At 36.8% G+C, this 22,150-nt stretch overlaps 1 long non-coding RNA gene across 1 annotated transcript in view; it reads left to right on the forward strand.

Annotated features, from left to right (window-relative positions):
* The window catches only part of LOC101907246 (uncharacterized), a 92,127-nt gene that overhangs the window by 54,273 nt on the left and 15,704 nt on the right, over nucleotides 1-22,150 (forward strand). The window contains exon 3 of the long non-coding RNA XR_003035569.2: nucleotides 2,026-2,086. This is a non-coding gene — a long non-coding RNA (uncharacterized lncRNA). The remainder of the gene's footprint in view (nucleotides 1-2,025; nucleotides 2,087-22,150) is intronic.

A 22,150-nucleotide genomic window follows, 5' to 3' on the forward strand; every position in this document is an offset into this window, starting at 1 on the left:
TTCTCATCCACTGCACCACCAAGGAAGTCCCCGAAGAAATACTTTTTTCTAGATTTTCTTATCTCTTAGCCAAATGACAGTTCTGATCAATAAGAGATAAGCAAAAGTTTGTGTAAAACTGTCCTTAAAGGGACTTGGGGCAAGAGATTACTCTGTTTCCTACTTCTTCCTGGCTTGACAACAAATGTGGTACCTGGACCATTTTGAACCATCAGAAGGAAAGCATGAGTTGAAGATGATTGACGGACAAGAGAGTAGGAGACTGGTTCCCTGATTCTTAGACTGTTCTTATCAGCTCTGGACTGTCTATTTCTGGACTTGCTTTACATGAAAGAAAAAAATAACTCTATTTTTTTAAAGTGAGTATTAATTTATGTCTTCAAATTCAGCCAAGGGTAAACCTGATGTGTTAACTCTCAGACACAGTACCAAGTTGTTCATTATCTCACACTTCAGTGGCTGTCTTCTGATGACCATTGTTTTCCTAGCCAGTCCAGCACTCACAGTCAAACACATGAACAGCTCTTTCACTGACACTGTGGTTATTATTTCCTAGAAAAATCAAAGAATACCATCCCAGACTTTATGCAGCAATCTAGAATTGCCTAGATTTTCTAGACTATACCATTTATTTGCACATTAATTTTCCTTGATCTAGAATGCCAACCTCTCCATGACTCTTCAGAAAATCCTAGTATCTTAAATATCACTATATACAGTATGTAGTATATATTAGGTTGGTACAAAAGTAATTGTGGTTTCTAATGATGAATTTTAAATCATATGACTAGGCTCAAGGGCTTCTCCGGTGGTGTTAATGGTAAAGAATCTACCAGTGCAGGAGAATAAGAGGCATGAGTTTGATCCCTGGGTTGGGAAGATCCCCTGGAGGAGGACATGGCAATCCACTCTAGTATTCTTGCTTGGAAAAATCCCGTGGATGGAGGAGCCTGGCAGGTTGCAGTCCATAAGGTGGCAAAGAGTTGGACATGACTGAAGTGACTTAGCACATGTAGCACAAAATAAGTATAAAATAAATAACAAGTAATATGTCATTAGCAAAAAAAATAAAGTGAGAAATATGCATTGAAATGATGTATAGTATAGCCACATTTGTTTAAAATGTATTCCAATATCAAATGACAAAGTTCAACAATGTAAAACCGCAATCACTTTTGCAGCAACCTAAGAATATATAATTATGTATGTAACATAATCTTTGGTTACAACTTTATTGACATGATTATACAACACTTCCTCCTGGTCCAGGATACCCAGTTGTTTATATTGTCAGACTTACTGATTTTCAAAGGGTTTTCTATTTTCAACAAGTCTGACATTTCTAAGTCATCAATGAAATAGCCTACGAATTTAATTGATGCTAATAGGAGAGAGATGTATACATATATCTTCTAGTATTTTGTAAGGAGAATGTTCAGGGATCATTTGAACATAATGTTCTATATTTGCATTTAAATCTGACAGACATATTCCTCCTTTGTTTTTAAGAAACTAAAACATTTAAAATGATCTAGCGAAATATGACTTTCAACTTCAAAAGGCATATGTCCATCCTTTATTTAAATTTTATTGTTGATAATGTCAGACTATTTCTATGTAAATGAAAACAATATCTTTTAATTTAGTTTCATGTAACATTAAAATGTACAGCATAGTATCAATGAAAACTGGATTCTCCTGAAAAGTATTTATTATCTAGTATAAATATAGAAACCTATATTTCTATATTCTAGAAAATCTAGAAATCTCTAGTTTAAAAAGCTGTAAAACAAGATTGTGCTGTCATTGCAAGTTATGTTAAAATCTCTACAGCATTGCTAGGTATGATACTATATCAGGATAAATGTTGTGATCAATAAATGATATAAATGCCTGGATTTTCAAGTTATTTACAGAATCTTTAGAAAATCTGAAAAAAATTAAATTTCTGAGAGGTGCAAATGAATCTGCTAAGAACTTAATCATTTTTATGATAATTTCTATTTCATTTGTTTTCTCTTCTAGTTTCTCACTTATCAGCGATTCATAGCTGATTATCTCTCACAGACTATAGAAGATTCTTTAGGTAAGATATGATTTCTTTAATCATTACTAATGATTAAAAAAGTATGTTTTAAAACCTAGAAATATTAGCATTTAACAAAATATAGTTGAGACTAAATTTTTGCTGATGAGAAATATTAGAAGGCTAGTGAACTGATGGGCATTTAGGTTGCTTCCATATCTCGGCAACTGTAAATAATGCTGCCATGAACAGGGGTGCGTGCATCTTTTTGAATTCATGTTTTCCATTTTTTCAGATATACACCCAGGAGTGGAACTGCTGGGTCATATGGTAGTGCTACTTTTAGTTTTTTGGGACACCTTGGTACTGTTTCCCACAGTGGTGTACCAATTTATATTCCCACCAACAGTGTATGTGTCCCCTTTCCCTACTCCATGAAATGCCTATTCATATTTTTGCCCACTTTAAAATGAGTTTGCCCCTTAAAAAAGTAATTGTTCTTTTCTTATTGACTTTTATAAATTCCCTGTGTAGTTCGTTCATGAATTCATCACAGTTTGTGTTCTGGGGAAGCAGATACTGAGAGTGAAACATGCGAATTTTATTAAAGAGTAACACCTTGTAAAGTGATTAGATAGGGACCTCACCACTGAACGACTAACACACACAGACACACACACACACATACACACACACACCCCAAGAAGAATATGACCTGAGCTACTACATTCTTGGTCAGCATGACCCTGAAAAAAGCATGATCTCAGTTCACAAGCCGAAGGAGACTCTGAAGGTATTAATAGCTGAAAGCTGACAGCTACCCATACTCTTAGTAATGGGTGAGTTCTTTCTTAAAGGGAATACACATCTCTTCATGTGTGACAGACCCTTTTTTAGTTGTATATATTTATTGTAGATATCCTGTCAGTGGCTTGTATTTTCACACTTTTAGTGTTTTTTTTTGATGAATATGACTGTCTAATTTTAATGTAGCTTAATTTATTAAAATTTCCATTCATGTTAATTTTGAGTTCTGTTAAAAACTATCCCAAGTTAATTATGGTATTCTCTTAGTGTTACTTACTACAAGTATTATTGTTTTGACCTTGTACCTTTAGATGTACACACCATGTAGAAATGATTTTGGTCAACAAAGAAAAATAGGGGTAAAATTATCTATGTATCTAGCATCATCATCTGTCTATAACTATCCTTAGACAAGATATATATAGACATCCAATTAACCCAGCAGAATTTATAGATCATTCTTTTCTACTATTCCTCAGCGGCATCTCTGTCATACCTTAATGGTCAATAAATGCACAAGCTTGTTTCAGGGCATTCTGTTTTATTGTATTAGCCTGTTTATCTCTCCCTGCAGTACCCTCCCTGATTTAATTTCTGTGGTTTCAGAACTACTCTTATTATCTGCTGATATCATTCCTTGTTCTGTTTCTTCAAAACTGTCTGCCAGACTTTCTCAATTGATGTCCTCATCTGAATAGAGGGAAAAAAAATAATTTGAGTAAAAATTTTATCAATTCTCTCAGATATGTTACCATTCTAGATGCACAGGAGAGAAGTTATTAATAACTCATGAAATGGAACTTTTAGGGCATTAGACTTTAGTCCTCTCTTGAAACTCTGGTTGAGATATCTGAGAGAGCTGTTCATGGTTCCTTGCTTTATTCCAATACTTTGGCCACTTCATGAGAAGAGCTGACTCACTGGAAAAGACCCTGATGCTGGGAGGGATTGGGGGCAGGAGGAGAAGGGGACCACAGAGGATGAGATGGCTGGATGGTATCACTGACTTGATGCACATGAGTTTGGGTGAACTCCGGGAATTGGTGATGGACAGGGAGGCCTGGCGTGCTGCGATACTTGGGGTCGCAGAGCCAGACACGACTGAGCGAATGAACTGAACTGAACTGTAATATTTCCAGAAAAATTTTATTGGGAGTTTTATGAGTGCAGAATTTAATCTATATTCCCTTTGAAGAAAACCAAAATCTTTACAATATGAAGTCTGAAGTCACTAATATGATATATTGTTCCAATTATTTAGGTCTTCTTTAATCTCTCTCATTAATGTCTTATAATTTTATAAGATCTGATGCATATTTTGTTAGATTTGTTATTAGATATTTGTTATGTTGAATGTATGTAAAATAACACTTAAAATTTTTTAAATTTTCATTGTTGACATTATTCAGAAATAAATTGATTTTTAAAATATTGACCTTCTAATTCTTAGCCACAATAAATTTACATATTACTTCTCATAGTCATTCTGGAAATTCTTTTAAATTTTCTGCGTGTACAATTGTCTATTGGATCTATCTGTGAATAACTACAGATTACTCCTTCTCCAATCATTTATTTTTTTTATTTTATGGCACTGGTTGCAATCTTCATTACAGTCTAGAAAGAGCAATAATCATACTCATTGCCAATTTCTTGGGGGAAAGCTTTCAGTATTTTCCCCTTAAGTACAATGTAGATTTCTTTCTACAAAGGATTCTCCTTATTATATTAGCAATGGTCTTTGTCCTCTTAATTCTACTAATTTTTATTATGAATGGGTAGTTAGGATGATCATGTAATTTTCCCCTTTAGAATATTAATGTTATGAAATACCTAAATTCAAATGTTAAAATAATCTTGCATTCCTGAAATAAATGCAGCATTGTCATTTCCCCCACATTTTGTATCTTATCAGTTCACTAATGCACTGTTTAAGATGTTTGTACCTAGGTTCTTGGGAGAGATTTGCCCATAAATTTCATTTGTTAATGGGACTTTCAGTGATTGCTATCAAAGTTATGCGGCTGCTGCTGCTAAGTCGCTTCAGTCGCGTCCGACTCTGTGCGACCCCATAGACGGCAGCCCACCAGGCTCCCCCGTCCCTGGGATTCTCCAGGCAAGAACATTGGAGTGGGTTGCCATTTACTTCTCCAGTGCATCAAAGTGAAAAGTGAAAGTGAAGTCGTTCAGTCGTGTCTGACTCTTAGCGACCCCATGGACTGCAGCCTCCCAGGCTCCTCTGTCCATGGGATTTTCCAGACGAGAGTACTCGAATGGGTTGTCATTGCCTTCTCCAAAGTTATGATAGTATTGTGAATTCAAGTGGTCTCATTTTCTGTTCTGAAAATGATTGACTAAAATATATTTGATCTCATCTTAAATTATTTCTTAGTTGATTGGTAATGTCTTTTGTGCCAGAAGCTTTCTTTGTTTAAAAATGTTTCATTATACAATTATTTAATAACATAGGACTATTCAGAATTTCTATTTTTTCTTAAGCCAATCTTTGTAAATTTTGTTTCCATGAGTTTATTCATTTCACTTAAATTGTCATGTTTTGGACATACAATTCTTGGCCTATTTCCATCTTCCCACTATGTAACAGTGGCTTTTTGAAGTTTTCAGATTTAATAAGTGTGCTTTTTCCTACATTCCAATGCATATTTTTACATTTTATAGTGTACTTTCTGGGTCACTTCAATTGGGATTAATAGGAAGTCAGCTATACCCAAATACCTCACAAAACCAGATGTTCCTCTTAAAGCACAAAGCTCCTTATTAATAATTTTGAAAGTTAAAATTAAAGTTAAAAAGTGTTAAATGGAACAATAAATAAAAGAACAATTAGTGTGTGTACACACACACACACACACACACACACACAGGATGAGAGAGAAACAAGAAAGCTGAAGCCTGAAAACATTGAATAGGTTACCATGCTTTCTATAAAAATTTTCCATAATTTTAATATATATCAACAAGTGTTAACCTATGCAATTATGTGTATAATATAAATAGATAGGTAATGTATGAATTATCCAGGTGTTATCCAGCTTTTAATAAAAATATTTCTCAGAGTGTGCCCCCCAAATAATCAGCAACTTGAAGGACAGATTAAAACCAAATTCCTGAATCCAACCCCACATCTACTGAATTAGAATCTCTCGGGGTAAACTGCAGAAACTGTCCTTGTAACCAGCTCTCTAGGGGAGTTTCAGCCACTGATATTTGAGGTTAATCTCTTTGCGATTAATTTCTTTAGATTAACCCTCTGCGGGTAATATACCAGACTGACTTTACCTTTGTTGTGCCGTGCTGTGCTTAGTCACTCAGTCACATCCGACTCTTTGTGACCCAAGGACTGTAGCCCGCCAGGCTCCTCTGCCCAGGGAATTCTCCAGGCAAGAACATCAGAGTGGGTTGTTATGCCTTCTTCAGGGGTCTTAACAACCCTGGAATCGAACCCATGTCTCCTGCATTGCAGGCAGATCTTTACTATCTGACTTTACGAGTCACCAGGGAAGCCTGAGATGGAGGATAACTGTCTCTAAAGAGAGAAGATACAATATCTGTACAGATATCTGTACAACTGAGGCTGTTATGCCTCCTTCAGGGGTCTTGACAACCCTGGAATCGAACCCATGTCTCCCGCATTGCAGGCAGGTCTTTATTATCTGACTTTACGAGTCACCAGGGAAGCCTGAGACGGAGGATAACTGTCTCTAAAGAGAGAAGATACAATATCTGTACAGATATCTGTACAACTGAGGCTATAAGAGGAAGACCTTTTCAGACATTTCGTTGATCCAATTTAAAGTGGAAATTGTTTACCTAACCCCAAGACAGTTTATTTGTTTGACTAAAGCCTCATTCTATAATTTTTTTTCTGATAAAGAAGAAAATGAGTTATATAATTGTACTAAAACTCAGTCATAATGAATCAAAGCTGGATATGATATGTGTCTAGATGCTCAAAAATAAATAACTACCATTTGTCACTTCTCAATCTCTACTAAAACAATATCAGTTTACAGTGGGGGAATATGATCACACAAAATGTATCTTTTTCTAATAATAAATTTTCTTTTTACTTATTAGTGCTTAATGAGTTAACTACAACTGTGTCAATATTTTTACATTCAAACAATATACCTGATAGTAGGAAAGCACAACCATTCTTTCTGTTTTACCTTGAAATGAAAAAAGAAAAGTTTTCTAAGTAAATATTAGAATTTCTGATGATAGTTTCTAGTGATGATGAACTAACGGCTATTACCCTGGGTACTAGGTGCTGTGTGATATTAATAAGCTTCTCTGTAGACCTAATGTCTGGGTTTGCTCTACACTGCCTAATGTCATATTCTGCCTTATGTCATGTGTCATACCTTTCTTTAGGACAAAGCAATGTAATAAATTCATCCTATTTATATATACTGTTAACTTGTATATTCCATAACCACCTGGGTTGAACTGGTCTTGAAGCACTGGATGGTATGAAGCTGAGAGAGTGAGTCTTAACATCTGCATTGAGTTTAGCTTATTCATGAGGACAAGGAGATAGCTAGGAGGTATGGTTCAGTTCAGTTCAGTTGCTCAGTCGTGTCTGACTCTTTGTGATCCCATGGACTGCAGCACGCCAGGATTCCCTGTCCATCACTATCTCCCAGAGCTTACTCAAACTCCTGTGCATTGAGTCGGTGATGCCATCCAACCATCTCATCCTCTGTTGTTGCCTTCTCCTCCCACCTTTAATTTTTCCCAGCATCAGGGTCTTTTCAAAAGAGTTAGTTATTCGCATCAGGTGGCCAAAGTATTGGTGTTTCAGCTTCAGCATCAGTCCTTCAAATGAATATTCAGTATTGATTTCTTTAGGGTGGACTGGTTGGGCCTCCTTTCAGTCCAAGGGACTCTCAAGAGTCTTCTGCAACACCACAGTTCAAAAGCATCAATTCTTCAGCACTCAGCTTTCTGTATAGTCCAACTCTCACATCCATACCTGACTACTGGCAAAACCCTAGCATTGACTAGATGGACCTTTGTTGGCAAATTAATGTCTTTGCTTTTTAATATGCTGTCTAGGTTGGTCACAGCTTTTCTTCCAAGGAGCAAGCTTCTTTTAATTTCATGGCTGCAGTCACCATCTGCAGTAATTTTGGAGCCCCCCAAAATAAAAGTCTCTCACTGTTTTCATCGTTTCCCCATCTACTTGCCATGAACTAATGGGACTAGATGCCATGATCTTATTTTTGAATGTTGAGTTTTAAGCCAACTTTTTCACTCTCCTTTTTCACTTTCATCAAGAGGCTCTTTAGTTCGACTTTGCTTTCTGCCATAAGGGTGGTGTCATTTGCGTATCTGAGGTTATTGATATTTCTCCCGGCAATCTTGATTCTAGCTTGTGCTTCATTCAGCCCAGTGTTTCTCATGAAGTATTTTGCATATAAGTTAAATAAGTGAAGTGAAAGTGAAGTTGCTCAGTCGTGTCCGACTCTTTGCGACCCCGTGGACTGTAGCCTAGCAGGCTCCTCCGTCCCTGGGATTCTCCAGGCAAGAATACTGGAGTGGGTTGCTATTTCCTTCTCCAGGGGATCTTCCCGACCCAGGGATCGAACCTGGGTCTCCCACATTGCAGGCAGACGCTTTACCCTCTGAGCCATCAGGGAAGCCTGAAGGAGGGTGACAATATACAGCCTTGACGTACTCCTTTCCCAATTTGTAACCAGTCTGTTGTTCCATGTCCAGTTCTAACTGTTGCTTCCTGACCTGCATAGAAATTTCTCAAGAGGCAGGTCAGGTGGTCTGGCATTCCCATCTCTTGAATTTTCGAGTTTGTTGTGATCCACCCAGTCAAAGGTTGGCCTAGTCAATAAAGCAGAAATAGATGTTTTTCTGGAACTCTCTTGCTTTTTTGATGATCCAGCGGATGTTGACAATTTGATCTCTGGTTTCTCTGCCTTTTCCAAATCTAGCTTGAACATTTGGAAGTTCATGGGTCACGTACTGTTGAAACCTGGCTTGGAGAATTTTGAGCATTACTTTGCTAGCATGTGAGATGAGTACAATTGTGCAGTAGTTTGAGCATTCTTTGGCATTGCCTTTCTTTGGGATTGGAATGAAAACTGACCTTTTCCAGTCCTGTGGCTACTTCTGAGTTTTCTAAATTTGCTGGCATATCATGTAGCACTTTGTAAACTGTTAAGATATATTAGAACAACAAAGTGAGTGTTGTAAAATATTCATTCCAGAAATCTTCAAATTATTGTCTAAGATATGCTTAAACTTGCCAATGCAGGATTCAAAGATAACATGTTACTTTATAACTGAGATTAGTATTCAGTTTGATTTTGCTTAGTAGTTGCCCATTAAAAAATAATCTTGATGATGTTTAAATGAATATACTAGATATTTAATGATGAAGTAATATATTACATACTTAAGAAATTGATGGAATTACTTAATAGAAAGGAATGAAAATGATTCCCTCCTTTATTTTCATCTTCCCATTAGCCCATTATATAGTCAGTATTTTTTTCCAAATACATGAATAAGAAGAAAACTTGCAGAATATCATAAAAATTTAATCAAATCCCTTGCAGGAACATTTAGAGACAATTGCTAAATGCTGTAATCACTTCCTGCACTCTTGATCTTTTATGAGGCAACATAATTAATGTCCTTGATCTTTGGGAGTTATGTGTAATTATTCTGTGCCTCATCTGTCTAGGACTAGGAACTCAACTCTTGAAGGAGAACTGCTCTTACCTTGTCTGCAGTGATAAAGAGTCAAATCCTTTTTCTGAACTTCAGGGATCCATTCCTTGCCATGTATTATTCATTTTAAGTAAGTTAATGTCATTGGGAGTCAGAGTTTCTGCCTTGTATGATAAAATGATTTTAAGTGAGGTATAGTTAATTACTTATCACCCGTGCCCTAGTGTGCTTTTCCATATGGCCTTTTTTGGGCATATGAGTGACAAGAAGTCATCAGGGCAAAATCATAAGCAGAATTTTTATATTAAAACTTTAATGTATCAGTGCCCAGGGCACTAGCTAATTCCAATTTTCTAGCTACAGAATCTGGGCAAATAATTTACCATCTAGTGCTTCTCAATATGCGTATTTTAGTTCAACTTCTTCTGTCTCTTAAATATAGAATTATCTCCCAAGTGCTTCAGTTGCATGTGTCAGTGACACATGAAGGAAGGTTTTATTAGCAGAACTCCAGTCTCCTCAGGGGTGACATACCAAACCTTTTAAACCACAACTGTCAGTAAAGTTTTGGTGTGAAAAAATCCAAAATGTTCATAGTGGAAAGAAAATTATAACATTTCTTTTAGTTGTCTTGGATTATAGAAAAGAAGGTAAAATGCTCCTTTACCTTTTATAATTAGGAAACTGTGCTTTAAAATATTCCTTGATTGACAAATACTTGTTCTGGTACAAGTCTTGTCAACCAATGCATATAATAATTATTGGAACTGAAGAATTAAGAGTGTGAGTGGTTCAGCTCTTTTCTGCCTACCTCAGGGAAGCTTGGGGACAGCAGTCTTGCTGTGTGGGTGGGTTGTGATTTGGCATCATGTTGCTCGTGTGTGTGTGTGTGTGTGTGTGTGTGTGTGTATGTATTTAGTGGCTCAGTCGTATCCATCTCTTTGCAACCTCATGGACTGTAACCCGCCAGTCTCCTCTGTCCATAGAATTCTCATAGTAGGCCACTGTTTTTACTTGGTTGGTTGGTTCATTTGAGAGTAGTCTTGTGTCCTATTCCAAATGTGGTCTAAAACTTCTCCCATAATAGGACATGTTACTACTGTGTCATACTGAAATATTAGATCTAGAAAGGTTTTCAAAATTATGTTAGAGTAAATTATTTTATAGTTGAGAAAACTGAGGGCTAGAAGTTAGAAAGATTCAGTCAAGATTACAGTTTAATTCTTTATTGTTTAATGCCATTAAAAAGCTCTCTTAATTCTAAAATAAATTAATACATGTGTGTGATTCACTACTCCTAAATAGGTATCAGAAAACCACAATCAAACCACAATTTTTCTTTTTTCTTATTCACTTCCCAGGTGGCGCTAGCAGTAAAGAACCCACCTGCCAGTGCAGGAGACATAGGAGACATAGGTTCGATCCCTGGGTTGGGAACCCCCAGAGAAGGGTATGGAAATCCATTCCAGTAGTCTTGCCTGGGGAATCCCATGGACAGAGGAGCCTGGCAAGCTACAGTTCATGGGGTTGCAAAGAGCTGGACACGACTGAAGTGATTTAGTGCAGTACAGCACAGTACAATTCTTTCTCTATGCTGGCTGTAAGAAGGTGGGTACCAAGAAAGCTAGTAGCAACATATGTGTTTTTTAAAGCAGAAATTGTATATACTTTAAGCACAAATGTGAGATATATTTCAGTTTCATAATTTACATATTACATGTTAGTGAAGTTGATTTTGCCTTGCAAAAGGGAATTTGTACTTGGGAAAGATTTTCATTACTATTGCACTTGTCTTAGATGCTTATGATGCTGAATGATAACATTCTTTCAGTTAAGTGAAAAAGGGTGCTTAACTATAATGCTACTTTCCTTACACTGTAGTCAAAATTTTATTTTTAAAAATGATACTTTGCGTATTGTCATTTTAGAAAGAAATCTTTGATAGAAAGTAATAAAAAAAGAAAGAAATTTAGTTAACTTCCAATGAAATAAAACTTGCCAAGAAATCAAGGCCAAGTCCAATTTAATAGTGATTAAACAGCAATTATAATTTTAGAGCTATTAAGGCAACAGTGTGAATTGATTTGGGTTCTATTCACTCCGGAGGAGGGACAGACGCACATTGTGTCAACAGATGCAATCACTTCACTACATAATGCTCTGGAGGGAAAATAGGGAGAGCTGAATCTATGATCAGCTTTACCAGTAATTTTGCAGAGCTCCTATTTTGCATCACAGAATTTTAATCTATGGCTATTATTGCCATTCTTGCCTTTTTCTTGTAGAGAGAGTTTGATGGACAAAGAATTCTGAGACAGTGGTAAATTTAAGCAATGTTTTGCATGTTTTCAAAGCATTTCACTACTGAGAATATAGTTGTTGTTATTGTTAGTCTCTAAGTTGTGTCAGACTCTTTGCAACCCCACGGACTTCAGCATGTGATGATTCCCTGTCCTTCACTATCTCCCAGAGTTTGCTCAGATTCATGTCCATTGACTCGGTGATACTATTTAACCATCTTATCCTCTGCCATCCTTTCTGTTACATAAAGTTGTTGTTTGTTCAACGACTAAATACTTAAGTAAAGTAATGCTCAAAATTCTCCAAGCCAGGCTTCAGCAATATGTGAACTGTGAACTTCCAGATGTTCAAGTTGGTTTTAGAAAAGGCAGAGGAACAAGAGATCAAATTGCCAACATCCGCTGGATCATTGAAAAAGCAAGAGAGGTCCAGAAAAACATCTGTTTCTGCTTTATTGACTATGCCAACCTTTGACTGTGTGGATCACAACAAACTGTGGAAAATTCTGAAAAAGATGGGAATACCAGACCACCTGACCTGCCTCTTGAGAAACCTGTATGCATGTCAGGAAGCAACAGTCAGAACTGGACACGGAACAGCAGACTGGTTCCAAAGAGGAAAAGGAGTACATCAAGGCTGTATATTGTCACCCTGCTTATTTAACTTCTATGCAGAGGACATCATGAGAAACGCTGGGCTGGAGGAAGCACAACCTGGAATCAAGATTGCTGGGAGAAATATCAATAACCTCAGATATGCAGATGACACCACCCTTATGGCAGAAAGTGAAGAACTAAAGAGCCTCTTGATGAAAGTGAAAGAGGAGAGTGAAAAAGTTGGCTTAAAGCTCAACATTCAGAAAACAAAGATCATGGCATCCGGTCCCATCACTTCATGGCAAATTGATAGGCAAACAGTGGAAAGAGTGGCTGACTTTATTTTTGGGGGGCTCCAAAATCACTGCAGATGGTGACTGCAGCCATGAAATTAAAAGACGCTTACTCCTTGGAAGGAAACTTATGACCCACCTAGACAACATATTAAAAAGCAGAGACGTTACTTTGTCAACAAAGGTCCATCTAGTCAAGGCTATGGTTTTTCCAGTGGTCATGTATGGATGTGAGAGTTGGACTCTAAAGACAGCTGAGTGCTGAAGAATTGATGCTTTTGAACTATGGTGTTGGAGAAGACTCTTGAGAGTCCCTTGGACCGCAAGGAGATCCAACCAGTCCATCTTAAAGGAGATCAGTCCTGGGTGTTCATTGGAAGGGCTGATGTTGAAGCTGAAACTCCAATACTTTGGCCACCTGATGTGGAGAGCTGACTCATTTGAAAAGACCCTGATGCTGGGAAAGATTGAGGGCAGGAGGAGAAGGGGATGACAGAGGATGAAATGGTTGGATGGCATCACTGATCAATGGACATGGGTTTGGGTGGACTCCGGGAGTTGATGATGGACAGGGAGGCCTGGCATGCTGCAGTTCACGGGGTTGTAAAGAGTCAGACATGACTGAGCTACTGAACTGAACTGAACTGAACTGAAAGACTTAATCCAATATCTTTAACAGAAGATTTTCCTTCTCTTTCTGTTAATCCTTTATATATTTTCCCTGTGTGTAACTTTCTTTCCTTATTCTCAGCTATCACACAAAGCTTGATATCTTGAAAATCTCACTTCAGGTTAGTCACTCTGCTAAGATTCAAGCTCTATTTCTACATGCCAGTTTGATCTTTCCAAATGGATGTCTCATATGCACTTCAAACCTACTAAAGCTCTGAATTTAACTTTCCTGTTATCTTTCTTATTAAACACCTTTCTTTCTTCCAGAAGCTTATTACTTGTGCTAGGAAATTTAGAACTGCTTTGTATAAAGTTCCTAGCTTGGTGTCTAATATGTTAAATTACTAGCAATGATAGCCTCATAAGTACACTATCTTTTCATGAATTTGGCTGCTACAATTATCTCACGTTCACCTTGAGTAGCCTTTATAATGCTGCCCAAAGTGAATACTGGAGTGGGTTGCCATGCCCTCCTCCTGGGTGTGTGTGTGTATATATATATATATATATATATAGTGGTTTAGTCTCTAAGTCATGTCCCACTCTTCCGACCCCATGGACTATAGCCTGCCAGGCTCCTATGTCCGTGGGTTTTTCCAGGCAAGAATACTGCAGTGGGTTGCCATTTCCTTCTCCAGGGGATCTTTCAGACCCAGGAATTGAACCCAGGTCTTCTGCATTGCAGGCGGACTCCTGCATTGTAGGCAGATTCCTGCATTATAGGTAGATTCTTTACCAATTGAGTTATGACAGAAGCCCAAAGGGACAGGAAGGTACTTGTATTCCAAGAGTGGGGAGAAGACTTGTTATGGTGCAGAATGAACCTAGATACTTGGAGGTTGGGATGGAGATAAGAAAGGATCTCAAATGCCACCAAACTTCAGACAGTTTGAGCTCTTGAAGGTTTTTAAAGTTTGAGAGAGACTCAAACTTGTTTATTCTGCTTTTCCCATCCTGAATTGCTTTTCTCCATTTTACTTCATAGCAAAACTTCAGATATAATCATTATATCTGCTTTGAAGTTTTTCCTGACTCCCACCCCTTGTTACATAGAAAGGTGATTAATTCCTGCTCTGGAAATTCTTTATCATTTGTTAACATAGCTAATTCTAATTGTTAACCTTTGTTGACTTTTATCATGTTTTTAATACCTCTGTAAGTGTTTAACATATAAATTTATGCATACTTTATGGGAAGACACTATTTTTAATCCACATTTTTTAGATGAGAACCTCAGGCAAGAGTGATTAAGAAACTTTGCCTAAGTTCAGACAGCCTGCTAGTGGTGGAGTCAGGCTTTGACCCAGGATGTCTGGCTTCTGTGTCTATGCATATATCCACTTTTTGTTGCCTTCCAATAGTGTTTAACACTGGATGCACTGTCATGTACCCCTGTCTTATCCTTGACATTGAGGGAAGACTCCAGTCCTGTGCAATACATGCATCAGTTTGGCTGTAATAAGTACAATTAGAGGCAATTGAGATGTGAGCCCTTTAGGATTATTCAAATGATAGCTGATTGCAAATGGTTTTCACTGCTAACTGGTTTTGAAAGTGTGATTATCCATAATACTGAATAATCAACTTATTAAAGGAGTGATTATTCATTTTTGTGACTTGCTTCTTTGTTATTTACTGACTTTTCCTTTGGCCCGTCATCCCACCCACTTTTTGTTTTGTTTTGCTATTTCTCTGCTTATTAGTGTACCTAATAGAAGAAAAGAAAGGAGATAAATTCTAATCATACATCCTTGTAAGCTACTAGAGTAGGGAAAGGTTAAACTATTGGACAACATAGTGCTTAGGGTTATAAGGTAAATTTTTATGCGTACATACTTATTTTACATTATTTTACGTTACATTACTAAAACTCATTTAAAATTTAAGAACCATGTGTTGAGTATTTACTGTGTGCTCAGCTTTGTGGATTACATTAACTGTTATTTTAGGAGCCAGGAAGGGTAAACTTCATCTTATATTTTCACCTTTTATTAACATAGAACCAGTCTGAGAAGTCTCATGTAATAACTTTTGACAGTATGTATTAATTAACTTGACAGTGTTCATAAATACATCTGTACAAAAGCTCTGACTTTAGGAAATTTGGTTCATTTTTCATTGGCTGAATATGTATGAATCCCTTGCTTTGACATTTACAGCCTCCTGTTATCTTGTATATACATTGTGCTTCAATTGCAGGTCTCGAAATCTTCCCCAAGAGCATTCTACTGGCCACAGTGAGGAAGTTCCCAAACACACCCCATTCATGTGTTCCAGGAAACTTCATTGTGTTACATTTTTCTTTCTTGTAACAATGATTTATGACACCTTTCTTTTCTTTGACATACAATCTAGAATATTTTCAGTTTATTTAATATATGCCTAATAAAAATCTATTCCTGTCTCTTTGGGTGGGCACACTCAAAGCCTGGAGTAAGGCTGAGTGTCATCAGTGACCCTCTTGTTAAAAAAGACCCTTGAGAAAAAATTTGACTCAGACAGCAGGGGTTGGCATTCTCTTTCTTATCTCTTTTGAAATCTACCAATCACTTTTATTGATACCTTTTATATCTTGTCAAGAAGCTAAATGCTTAGTTATCTTAACATTACAAGCAATCGTTTTTTACTGTGGGGAGTTGTATATAGTTATTAATAAATTTAAAGCCTCACACTTTGCATATTTTGTCCAGAAGATGCCTTTTTCCAGACATTGTTTGCTTAAAAATGTATCTTTCATTTTTAATCCACTATAAAAATACAAATAAACTCTGTGGGTACATTTTTGAGGAATCATTTCTAAATAGTAAACCTCTTAAGATGTATTTTAGCTACAGAAATTAAATTAATTTCTGCTTGGTTTCAGGTTGTTCTGTGAGCTGAGGTCCATGTCGTCTAATCATATAATTTATACTTTTTCAAAATGAACTTTCTCACCCTCTTCAAGAGACACCTCTATATTCAGGAAGGACTTAAGCAGTTAAGATTGAGGGCAGGAGGAGAAGGGGATGACAGAGGATGAGATGGCTGGATGGCATCACTGACTCGATGGACGTGAGTCTGAGTGAACTCCGGGAGTTGGTGATGGACAGAGAGGCCTGGTGTGCTGGGATTCATGGGGTCGCAAAGAGTTGGACACGACTGAACTGAACTGAACTTAGCAGTTAAGACAAAATTTTCCTTTTCATTCCATCCTCTGCCTTTGCTTGGGTCATTTGATCTGTTTGACCTTCTCAAAACTCTAGCCTTATGATCCTTTGACTTTCTCTAGTTTAAAAATCTTAGAAATCTGTTCCAGTTCATCAATTTCTACTTAGCATTTGGAACGTGTCATCACCTACAACTGCTCAAGTTGAAAGATCTCATGTCTTTAATCTCAAAGCTTTATTCTTTTATTTCTGCCACAGAACTTGTTCTTTTCCTTCCCTTGACCATTAGTTGCTTCATGCATGCATGCATGCTAAGTTTCTTCAGTCGTATTCAACTCTTTGAGATCCTGTGGACTATAGCCTCCCAGGCTCCTCTGTCCATGGAAATCTCCAGGCAAGAATACTGGAGTGGGTTGCCATGCCCTTCTCCATGGGATCTTCCTGACCCAGATTAGTTGCTTCACTGTATCACTAATCTCCCATCTGCCAAGCATTTCTAGACTTCACCCGTGTCTCTATTCATCCTAAACTCTTCTAGCAATTGGATCATGTTCTCTCACTCTTATAAAATTTTGGGGTTCCTGCCTTATCAATATTCAAATATATGATTTATTTATACTTGCCTTCTATACTTATTTTGTGACCCAAAGTCACATGACTTGAAAAGTTATCTCCAGCACAAATCCCATAATTTCCAAATAAGCGTGTTATAAAAAAGAATAAACTTGAAATTAGATTTTTTTTTCCTGGAGAAGTGTGAGTTGTTCAGCTTGATACCTTTAGTGGAAAATGAAAGAGAATGTAACTGAAAAGATGAATTAGACCTAGGTCAAACAGTAGTCTAAAATACTCCACTAAGAAGTTGAAATTCATCCCATAGATAAGAGGGAGTAGTTGAGAAAAATCTAAGTGGGTGAATAATATTCTTAAAGCTGCATTTTTAGAAATAAAAATGGTGATGTGGGAGATTATTAGCATGTGAAGAATAATTGAAAACCATCAGACTTTTTTGGAAGCTGTTGAGATTGTACAATCATGAACCTTTATGGCCTGAATTGGGCAGCTGGGGTAAAAATGAAGAACTGTTTCTCCTTCAGTGTGTTCTTCAGTGAACTAGTATTTTGCATTTTATTTGTAATGATCTATAGCTCTATAGGAGAACTTCAGAAAAATCTCTGGTCTCTTTAATAAGATGACATATTAGTTTATTTTTCTCATGGGAAACAAAGGAGTTTACCATACTATTTTTCCTTTGTAAAATCTGCTATGTATATTTCCAGAAATGGAAATATTATACATACTAGAACAAAGGAATTTAACATGTGATGTTTGTAAACTTTTGAAAGTATTTTACTGTATAGAAGTTATGCCAGCTTGCTATTTAATTTCTATTAGAGAGGATAAATGGTGTTTCCCCTTAGTGTTTCACATGGGATAAGACCACTGAACCTACCTGAAATGATTTAAGAGAGTTATAATTGAATTGTCACCAAGATCATGCAATCTCTGCCAGGGACTTAATAAAAATGTTTGGAAGTACTTTCTACTTTTAAAGCGGCCACTGAACTTGATGATATAGCCTGGCTAGGGGTTGTTGGCAGACCCAGTCTGTATTGTCCCGGTGACTCCAGTGAGCTAGGCAAGTTAAGAGTCCTGGATAACACTGCTTGAGAACACAAAACTTTAGACAAAAGATGACAGCCACAAGAATAGCCTGAATGTTCCTTGGCATTGCCTTGGATAGGAAATAAATGTATAGTATAAATTCTTATGAAGTATTTTCTCTCTTTTGTTACTGTGAACTTTCCAACTTACTTTAAAAGAAAAAAAATATTCTCAGGCCTGGGCTGAAGAGGAGAGAAATATCGAATTTTGTCAGTACTGTCAGATACCATTATAATTTTATCATTTCATATAGTCAAATATTTTTCTCTAATTTAAGTTGATGTATTGTCTGCACTGGTAAAATAGAAGTGGCCAGAACCTGTCAGATGGCAACCTATCTTGAAAAAGAATAACAATAAATCAAAATTATATTCTGATGACTCTGATTCAAGTTGCTTGCTATATGACCTTAGTTTTGTATTTTTCCATCTTTTTGAAGATTTTAGGTGGGTGCGTAAGTTTTTATGTTTAGTTAGCTGTCATGGAACAGAAATTCAATCATTAACACTTAATAAAGCCTGTGGTATACATTTATTAATTCAGCTTACTCTAATTTGAATGAAACTGATGCTTTATATAAAACTATATCTCTTACTGTAGTTCTCTTTTCCTTCCTCTGTTAAGGTTTGTGTATATTTGCTATCTTCTTTCCAACCTTCTGCCGTGTTAGGCATTGGAAAGCAGGGATTGAATCTCTCATTTTTGAATTAGTGCAGCGTCAACACAGTATTACCACCTTTTTTTCACTTAATAGGATAAAAATACCATGAAATCTATCTTAATAGTGCAACTGTTACCCCACATGAAAAAGCATTTTTATTAAATGTTAAGTCTTGAACTTATGTCAATATGGTCATGTAAATATAGGGCATCTTTTACATTTCATTTTATTCAGCAACACTACTTTGAGCACTTAGATTTCAAATTTTTTGTTAGGAACTTGAAATACAAAGAGAAAATGGAGTCCTAGTTGTCTAATAAGGATAATACTTAGGAATTAGAAATCCATTTAGTTTTTCTCAAAAAGAATCTGAATTATTCTCTCAACTAGTTTCCCATTTCACAACATTAGGCAATTATTATGTAGTAGACTTTAGCATGTTAGAAATATGATAATTAATTATTGCCTAGTAGACTATGTGGAAAATGAAGTAGTTTATTTGAGTAGAGAAGAGTTATGAGTTCTGATAGTTTTCAGTGTTCCAGAGCTTTTATTCCTCATTTCACACACACATACACACATAAACCTATACCAAAATGGCTTTATATATGTGTGTGTATATATGTGTATTTACACACACATATAAAATTATATGTATATATATACTATATTGTATATATATACTATATGTATGCTTTTGAACAAAGTTATTTTCATTCTAGCATTATCACTGGAGTAGGAGACAATATAAAAAGAGAAGTGTTCTTACTCCCAACAACAAACCCAACTATAGGATGTATGAAATCCTAGGTCAAATAAATCAAAATAAGACCTAATGGAAAAAAAGGAAATATCTATTGAAATTTTTCATGATTGCAATAAATGAGAGAGTGGAAATGAATATTTATGGTTGAATTGATCTCAAAGAACATGAACTATAGTCATAGCTTAGATCTTCTTGGGTTTGGATGCTTCACATTTTTTATTTCAACAATTTTCCATGGATTTCATACATTTCTACATGTCTTATGAACCAAAGCACTGTCTATTTTATCTTAGACTATCTGCTTAAGGATGTTTGTAAAGCAAATACTCTTAGAAGAAGTGGGCAATGTCTTGCTCCAGAGCAAAGCTGATTTACTGTTCACTATAATAAAGATTGGAGAAGGCAATGGAAACCCACTCCAGTACTCTTGCCTGGAAAATCCCATGGACAGAGGAGCCTGGTAGGCTGCAGTCCATGGGGTCGCTAAGAGTTGGACACGACTGAACGACTTCACTTTCACGTTTCACTTTCATGCACTGGAGAAGGAAATGGTAACCCACTCCAGTATTCTTTCCTGGAGAATCCCAGGGACAGAGTAGCCTGGTGGGCTGCCGTCTATGGGGTCGCACAGAGTCGGACACGACTGAAGCGACTTAGCAGCAGCAGCAGCATAATAAAGATAACATCTACTTTTGGGGCAAAGTTCAAGCAGGTTTACTGCCCATTCCAAGATATTTGGGTTTCCTAACTGCAGGGTTCCGTTCCTGTAATGTGTCCTCCTCTATGTATGGGTATACCCAGCCCTCTTTGCAGTGACTCATGGGAATTTGGGCTCAGAGAACCGAGCAAAAGCAGCATCTTCTGGCTACTGCACTGCTAGTGCTTTAAGTAACAAATCATGCATTGTTTCTGACTCAGGAGCATAGTGTCGCCCATCAAACTATGGCAGGCTAACTTGTAAGCTCGCAAGTAGGGTAAAAATCTCAAACCCTTCATAGTTCTTAACAGATACAAGAGGTTGATTTCCTATTATATAATATATATATATTATATATATATATAATATATAATATAATATATTATATTCTTTAACTATTTATCAGTAACTTGATATGGAATTGTTTTTATTTTTTTTCCCCAAAGTCATACAGCTTTATTACTATAATTATTATAAATATGACCAAAGCAAGGACAATGGAAGCTTCAGGTAGAAATATTCTCCTAAGAAATACTAAATAGAGTAATTGCATGGTTTTTTTTTTTGTTGTTGTTGTTGTTGTTCTTTTAGTTAAACTTTTAGGCTACTACCCTTCTACACAGAGATCTACTTTATCATTTTCACCTCTTCACAATGCTATGCCTTTTGAGATTCTTAGCAGACAAAGTCTAGGTGTATTATAGGAGCTAAATAGAACTACACATACAGAGCATTTGCAGACCAACCCTCACCCACAACTCTGTGGGGAATCAAGCAAATGGCAAGAGTGTTCTAAATGCAAAGCTTCTAATTTCAGTCCTCTGTTTTGTCTTTTCTGTACTAATGTGAATTTCCATCACGTAGTTATTGGAATCCTTTTTGAAGTGAAGCTTGGACAAGTATTTAATTGAACATTATGTAAGGACTAAAAGGAAAACACTGTATGTTTTAAGTGTACTGTGTGTGTGTGTGTGTGTGTGTGTGTGTGTGTGTGTGTGTGTATGCATGTGATGAACCCATTTAGGAAGCCTGAGATGATTTCCCCAAGTCTATTATCAACATCTCTCTTCATAAAGAGAGTTTAGAGAGACAAATACATAAAAAAGACAATTATTTTGCTCTTTGTCTTCTCTCCATTGTCATTAACTATGGGCTGCTCACTAAGACATTTTAAAAATAAGCCTGTGAATCAGGTAGTGGGGTAAAGCAAATTTTTGGTGTGTAATTTGTTTCTGTGCCAATATAAATTTTTCTTTAGACCATTAACTTTTAGAAGGCAAAGCCTCTGCCTTATTTATCTTTGAATTTTCACTCGACTCCATTGGGTCTGGCTAATAGGAGGTGTTCAGTGAGTGTTTATTTGTTTGAATTAATGAAAAAAATAACAGAACTAAAAAATAGTAGATGGGCATTCAGTTCAGTTCAGTCATTCAGTCGTGTCCGACTCTTTGCGATCCCAAGAACCACAGTGCACCAGGCCTCCCTGTCCATCACCAACTCCCAGAGTCCACCCAAACCCATGTCCATTGAGTTGGTAATGCGATCCAACCATCTCATCCTCTGTCATCCCCTTCTCCAGCCCTCAATCTTTCCCAGCATCAGGGTCTTTTCAAATGAGTCAGCTCTCCACATCAGGTAGCCAAAGTATTGGAGTTTCAGCTTCAACATCAGCCCTTCCAATGAACACCCAGGACTGATCTCCTTTAAGATGGACTGGTTGGATCTCCTTGCAGTCCAAGGGACTCTCAAGAGTCTTCTCCAACACCACAGTTCAAAAGCATCAATTCTTCAGCACTCAGCCTTCTTCAC

Source organism: Bos taurus, chromosome 7 (assembly GCF_002263795.3).
Source record: "Bos taurus isolate L1 Dominette 01449 registration number 42190680 breed Hereford chromosome 7, ARS-UCD2.0, whole genome shotgun sequence".
Lineage (NCBI taxonomy): Eukaryota > Metazoa > Chordata > Mammalia > Artiodactyla > Bovidae > Bos > Bos taurus.